Raw genomic sequence first — 7,778 nt, 5'->3', positions numbered from 1 at the left:
AAAGAGCAGCAGATACCTTCCAGGACCAAACTGTTAAATGGACCAAAAAGAGAGTATACAAATAACAAAATTATCCTATATGGGATAAAAGTATGTGGACATCTAAACATTACACTTGCTGAACATGTCATTCAAAAACAAGGGGCATTAAACAGCTTCTACTCCTCTGGTAAGGCTTTCCACAAGCTGCAGTTCATCCAGAAGGTGTTTGATTCAAGCTGCTGCCACAAAGATGGAAGCAGTCGTCTAAATAACGAATTAATGAAAGACATAAATTTAACTGCGGCAGGTTTCACCTTTATGACAACTGACTTACTTTCTGTTATACAAATTAGATTCCAGGTGACTGGAGTTATTGCCACTACCTTCCTAGTTTATTACCTATATATGGTTTCAGGTTTATTTTCATATACTACACGTCACATGATTCTAACCTGGTGTGCGAACGCTGACCGTCCCTATACGTGAAAGATCTTTGTAAAAAAAAAACATGAGTCAACGAAGCCACAATGCAAGGCACAGCAGTATCAGGCTGTATTTTTTTCATGTCTCCGGATGAAAAAAATAAATGAAACACAATTCAATGAGGTGGAACACTTTGATGACAATAGTGTCAAGGTAAGCACTGTCCCGAATCAATTTTTCCTTATTCTCAAGGTAAGGGACCTAATGTACTCTAGCAAAGACATCCCCACATCCCTCTTTCACCAGAGGGAACATTTCAGCAAAGTTCAATCCAAGCATAAAAAATCTACTCAGTGTCGCATCACAGACCACGTTTCACAGTGAGCTTTGAAGTTCGCCTGCAAACCTAGAGATAGTTTTCCCCAGGAACACACACAAAGGGACACACACAGTGCTCACTACGGCACGGCGCACCAGGCTGATATGACGCATTGTGCTGGAGACAAAATAATCATCCATTTGCAGTTCTACTCTGCCACCTCAACCCCCGAAAGCTATAAGGAGTTTAAAGGCTCAATGTACAATGCTGTTTGTTTTATGAGCACGGCCAACAGAGGGCAGCAGAGCTCTGCAGCATCCTTTCTTGTCCTATTATCCTGTCAACAGAACCATAATCCATTCTCTGGCTTGCAGCATGGTTGACCAGGAGATATTTTTGGCCTCTCACAGTGATTTTGTTGCAGGTTTTTGCAGGCCTCTAAACCAGTGTCACTATCGAAAGGACTCTGCCCTTTAGTCTGTGCTGTACGTCTGCTGCCGTCACCACACATGCCACAGAAAAAGCATTGTGTCAGAGCTGTTGTTGGGCTGTTAACAGGGGGCAGGGAATTGAACCCTGCTGGAGAAACAAACCACTGCAGGTAACCAGCCTTAGTTCTTCACATGATCCCTCACTCTGTTGGCGTGATGTATATGGATATTGGATGAACATTTGTGGGGAAATTGCATTCAGCCAATCAGACGGTCTACTATGCACTTTTTCACATCCATAAAGAGCTGCTTTTACCAAGGAGGTAAGAGTACTGACAAGGTCCTGTGACTGAGTGCATCCAAAAGTAACAAATGGAAACAATTTTATCTTGAGGGAAGCGGTCAGGGTGTGGCTGCAGGTGAGAAGGGTCAGAGCGTCAGAGATGCTGGAACATAATGTTGGCCCCAACTCAACAAGACACTCATGACCCCTGAGAGTAACGTTCACTATTTTCAGCTGCAATTCAAGTTTTCCAACTGATAAAAACATAATGCAACACACGTAACAGAACAAATACAGGCACATACAGTCACCAACCCCAGTGAAATAAGTCAAACTATAACCTAAGCAGGAACAAAGCATAAACAAAAAACCAAATACATACGACATAAATAGGGAGGAAGTTTTGTTTCTTTCTATAAATACAAGAAAAAATGGACCAAACTTCATAAAATCTCCCTTGATAATTATTAGTTCTTAGAATCAAAAGTCACTTTCCATCATACATTTGAACAATTCAGCAAAATCAGGCTTTGTCTAATTTCCCCAATGGCACAGAATAAGCCTTGAATTACCAATAAAGCCCGTCTGTGAAAGTCTAAATGTTTGTTTGGATATACCCAGTGGAAGGAGAGGGCGTAATGAAAATGCTTTATTCACCCACTCTCCAATACTTAACAATCCCAAACTAAGTGAAGAAAAACAACCTGCTTTCTTTCGACTCCTCTAACAGTAACTCTCATCAATGAGTCCCATTTCTTTATATAATAATAATAATAATAATAATAATAATAATATCTCAAAACATCATACCAAGTATTCATGTTCAATACCCCTGAGAATTCTTGTCCAACTTTTGGCTCATTTCACCATGTTTGTCTTGATAAATGTCACATTCCCTAAAAATGTTTCATTAACCTCTATCACACTCATTTCCAACATTTTCCAGTATTACTTTCACTAGGTTCCTGAAAATGTTTGGATTTAAGTCCTGGTTAGTCACTGGGCAAAACTGTAGGGCCTGTTAATTCGCTATTCCTCCCACTCTCTGTTCAGTGTGTACAGTTTTTTATTCGCTACCTGCTCCAGATGTAATGTGTGGTAAGTGATCAAATACATTCATTTAGAAATCTGTGTCATAGACAAACAGGACATGGTCTCCATATCGGTTCATAAAACAGGATCCAATGTTAGTTTCTATTGTGCTTTAGTGGTGTATAGTCCCAAACACATTAGGATTTGATTTGCAAAGACACGTACAGTGAACCTGGAGTGTGAACCTGAGAAGGAAGTTCTCCTCTGTACTTTAGGGACACTCCTGGCTCCCAGCAGTAGAGAAATCAATATCACTTCCTCTTTTGCAGTCGATAACTTGCTACTGTGTTGTGGAATCTTTTTCATCCCAAAGTTTCTGCTGTTTTAAGAAACAGCAGCTACATTTTTAACAAGCTGGGAGCAGGGCAGAAAAAAAAGGACAAAGAAATAGTTATACAAAAACTTTCAAAAGCATTGACCGGATATTTTCCCCTTGAGAGTGACAGACGGCCCGGCAGCTTCTTCTGTTACCGCACAGGTCGTTCATGCAACGCACTGACCAGATGCAGTGGCAGGTGGCTCAGGTAAAGGAACATAATAGGAACAGCAGATACATCAAAAGTGTTCCTATATGTAACTCCTTATGACGGCCACCTCATAGTGTAAATTGTTAACCACGTTCTCCAGATTAAGCTCTTGATGTCACTGTTAATAAAGAATTAGATCCTCAATGAAAAGTAATGACTGTTACATGAGCCTGAGCAGCCTGTGAATGACCAGAATATCAAAATATATCACATATACTCTCACCTGTTAAAATGTGGTAGAATGATTCATTTAGGCTACTCTCTCTCTACTCTAGTACAACTACATTTAAAAGAGATACTATCGGAAGAAAATAATAATAATAATAATAATTAAAAACAACAATAATAATAATAATAATAATAATTAAAGTTAGAATGATACAATCTGTAAAAAAAATAATTTGACATAATCTCACCTCAAGGTCCATTTAGTTTTAGTGGCTGTTCTGGAGCTTTTGGTTACATCACATTTTCCGAGCACTCGAGTTTCAAAGTTATTTTTTGTAACTTGCCACAAAAAAAAAAAATAAATAAAAAAATCTCAATCTTGCTTGTGTGTCTGTTTGGAGACCAGCTCAATGCTGTGTATTTGGGTTTCAAATCATATCTACAAAATGCTTCAATTGTGAATTCAGAGGAGAAGCTGTTTTGTAACTTGGTTTTAAACAGATTTATTGTTCTTTCTTGTTGGCCACCTCCCCGCTCCCCATCAGCAGCCAAAATAACAATTCGACCTTCAACCTTCATTCACCTTCAACATGATTACCTTCCAATTTCTAATTTCAAAAACAACACCTTTACTGTGCAGGAGCTATGCGGTACTGTAGTACTGCCCCTCCACATTATAAAGAAAAGGTCTAGACCTGCTCTATTTGGAAAGTGCCTTGGGATAATTTATAATATAAATTTGTGAATTGGCGCTATACAAATAAATTGACAAGGACAAAGTGGCATTAAAGAGCCTCACGACAACGGCATGATGTGGGTATAAATTTCCCAACTCAGTCTTGAACACATTCTAGTGGTGTCTGTAGGAGAATGATACAGTTATCAAAATGTGGTCTTGTTTTACTCATTTGAAGCTTCGTTTTCACGTCCCAGATGGCATCGCTGGAGTGAGAGTAGAGGTTTTGTACGCTATAAATATGGTGACTCATATATCATCTGTTATGTATTAGCTGAATGCCAGTAAGTGATTTTCCCATCAGGAATCATGATTATCACAGGGAGGTCTACGCTTTTCTCTCTGACATCTTTCTCCTCCCCTTCCTGATTTCTGTGAAAAATGCTGTGGACAAAAACTCTCAGCAGGCACACAGTTATTGTATATCCAAACTGATCTCCAATATAAGTTGACATTTATGAAATGATCCACATAAATCTCGCCTAAACCTGGTGCCCATCAAGACCGGCATCCATCTGGGTAACATAAAAGTTGACATTTCAGTCATTGTAGGTGTTTACACCACAACTGAATAGGCACAGATATTGCCAGTCTCAGGGAGGGTTTTCTTTTAACTGACTATGAGTCCTGATGTTGGCAACATCAGGAGCAGATAACCAACACAAGATTGCACAACCTTGGACAAAATTACAGTCACAATGTTTACAACTTTTTAACAATATAAATTGAAACACACATCAACATACAGACACACATTTCACAGGCACTTTTGTGATGTTGGAGGACGTCACTGCACCAATTCTTAATAATAGTTGAATAATGAAAATGTGTATTAAACTGTAAAAAATGATCATATTTCATTCAATTAAAAGCTGGAACAAAATTTAAAAAAATAACTTCAAAAAAGGGTCTTGCGTTAATATTATAATTATGTTTCCCTCTGATCTTTTCTGATTTCCTAAATATTTTACCATCTTTATTTCACTTCTGTTTTCTCCTCTTTCTTTTGTAGTGTGCTTATCAGCTTAATATAAAATATCAACAACCACTGCAATTCTTTTACATCTACGTTTTTATATATTCACATCAGTTATCAAAAATAAATCTTAACAACATTTTAATTCACTGACTTGTGGCTATGAGGAATTTTTATGCTTCAAAGTTTTACTGTGCCATTTCATGAGGATTTGTACAATATTTGGGTGAATAATAAGTGGATCGTTTTAAAGTAGAATTAAGATGAATATTTAATTAATTTCAAAGGGAGATGAATTTTAATTTGGACATAAATTTGATGCAAATAATTAGGAAGTCATAAACCGAACTAAAGTTACCTCGGTTAGTTGAAGTTGTTGTTATATGCTGTAAACTCGCCAATAAACAACATCTTGCCTGGGATTACCTCTCTGGAACGTTGATCTCGGCGTTTCTGATGTGAAAATACAAAAGAGGAAACAAAAAAACAGAAAATAATTATGAGCAAAACTGTCAACACACATGGCTGCATCCTAACAGACCATGTTCTGCTGGGTGTTGATCTTCTGGCTGTGACAAAGGTGTGTTTTGTACATGGGTTTCTGTTTATTCACCTGCCTGTGAAATCACTTTCGAAAAGAGAATGTTATTCCTGTTACATATTCATTCGAGAAAAGGGGAAGGTAATAAGATTTTGCTTCTCTCTGCTTCTATTCAATAATGGAATGTGTGTTAGTAAAAGAATAATATAAAGAAATGAAAAATAATATATGCTATTTGATGTAGTAGGCACTTTAATATGACCCATATGAATTAGTCTCTTGTAGTGACTCCAGCATGAAATGATAACCTTTGATATTGAGTCATTAGCAACACTCACCCAGACAGACATAAGAGCTAGACGAGATTAAAGACAGCAGTGGCTAGATTAGTGCAAAAGCGACACATTGCCCTTCTTTATATGGTACACTTGCAAGGTTGACAAAATTTAATAAAATTTTCTCTTTGGAAATACTTTGTCCTGAGTCATTAATATATATATTCAGAGCCATTTTTCACACGGATCATTAGGATCAATCTGCATAAAAATTAATCTTCATTTTTCAGGAAATGGTTTGAAACAATAAACTGCTGAGAAGGCATTTTATTGAAAATAGTGTTAACTTGCTCTAAAAAGACTCTCTTGACAAAAAGAAATATAATTTTCTCTTAATCTGAATCTTAAAGCATTCACAGAGGTAATGATTTGTTATTTCTTTAGCAGTAACAGCAATTTAAAAAAGTGTAGGGCCTAAACCTTGTAAAGGCTAATTTCTCATAGCTCTACTGACGCACCTACAGGAAATAAAATTAAATAATTAGAGCTGTCCACAGTCTTCATCAGCAGGATTGTCTAACATTATCTTATGCCACTTCCTGGTGTAATGGCTAAATCAGAATATTTTGGAAGAAAGTATGGCTTTTCCCACATAAGAGGAAATTACCACAAACTCAATGTCAAGGCATTGTTATTCAGAATAAGATTTGCCCTGTATGTCATTTTTAGAACGTTTTGAGTCATTTTATATTTCATCAACAATGTACTTACAAGGTTTTGGCACTGCTTGAACAGAAACCGGAGAAATGTGTTTGAGTGTCCTTTTGCACTTTAGATTTGTAGGAGTGTTCTCTTAATTTTTTAAAATCAGTTAAACAAAAGTAAAACCTTTCTTCATTCATTTGATGTTACTTTCAGTTAAATTTCACATTCAGAAATGCAAATGTTTCTATTAAAAAAAGCTTTTGTTTCTTTGATCAGTAAAATAAAGTCACAAAGGTTCTATAATGATTTTCTTGTTCATAATGTTGCTGTTGAAGTTTTGTTTGCTTGGGATGGATTTAAAATTTTGAGAAACAGGAGAAAAAGCTTAAGCACAGGTTGTTTCTGGACACAGAAAATTGATGCAGTGTGTGTCTGGGCTACCTGACTAATAACTGCTGAGAAAAGGTCATAGCTGGAGGAAGCTTCTACTGGAAGGAACCCACTGCACCCGGCAAGCACTTCAACTAACAACTGACTGACAGACTTTTTTTTCTCTCTGATGTAGATTTTCAGTTTTGATATGGGGGTGGCTGTGGGGTACAGAGGTGCATGCTCTTACAAGAAATCTCACCATGGGTTATGTCTGTACTTTGCATGATGGGTTTTTATGATAATGGCAGGTGTAATAACATAAATCCACCATTGCTGGAGTTTAAAATGTTTATTCTAATATTTAAATACAGTGAAGTTGAAACCATCCAGCAGATTGTGGACTCTGTGTTTAGCCTCAATGTCTGGCAAATGTTTTGTTTTATAAATAAAGTTTTATTATCAATGTCTGTGACAATATTGTATGTGAATTATACACTTATTTTTTAGACAAACTAACAGTGTGGCTTCAGGGATAGCAATCTCGATCGATAATCTACGCTAAAATACTAAAATCTCCAAAAATAAATGTATATGACTGTATACTTATAACACTTATGTAACAAGTTGCCTATTGTGGAACCGATATAGATTTAAGCAATTATCTGCAATGTACTGTGTATTTTAAATGGCAACATTCACAAAGTATTTAATATACAATTTATAAAGAAAAGTGGGTAATGTGCAGTCAAAATGTGTTCCAATACTGTATGTTCTTGAAGACAAATGACTAAATATTGACATGTCATACAAAAATAAAGGTGGATTTCAACATACTGTACGTTTGCAAGTATAAAGATATTGAATCTGTCAGTTTTCTGGAGATGGTTTTGAATCTTGGTTGGTCACCCTCGTTAATTCACTGTTGACACCTTGAAGTTGACTAAGTAC

Source organism: Seriola lalandi, unplaced genomic scaffold (assembly GCF_002814215.2).
Source record: "Seriola lalandi dorsalis isolate HSWRI2012SDOR001 ecotype SW California unplaced genomic scaffold, Sedor1 jcf7180002054370, whole genome shotgun sequence".
NCBI lineage: Eukaryota > Metazoa > Chordata > Actinopteri > Carangiformes > Carangidae > Seriola > Seriola lalandi.
Note: the sequence above shows the minus strand (reverse complement) of the source record.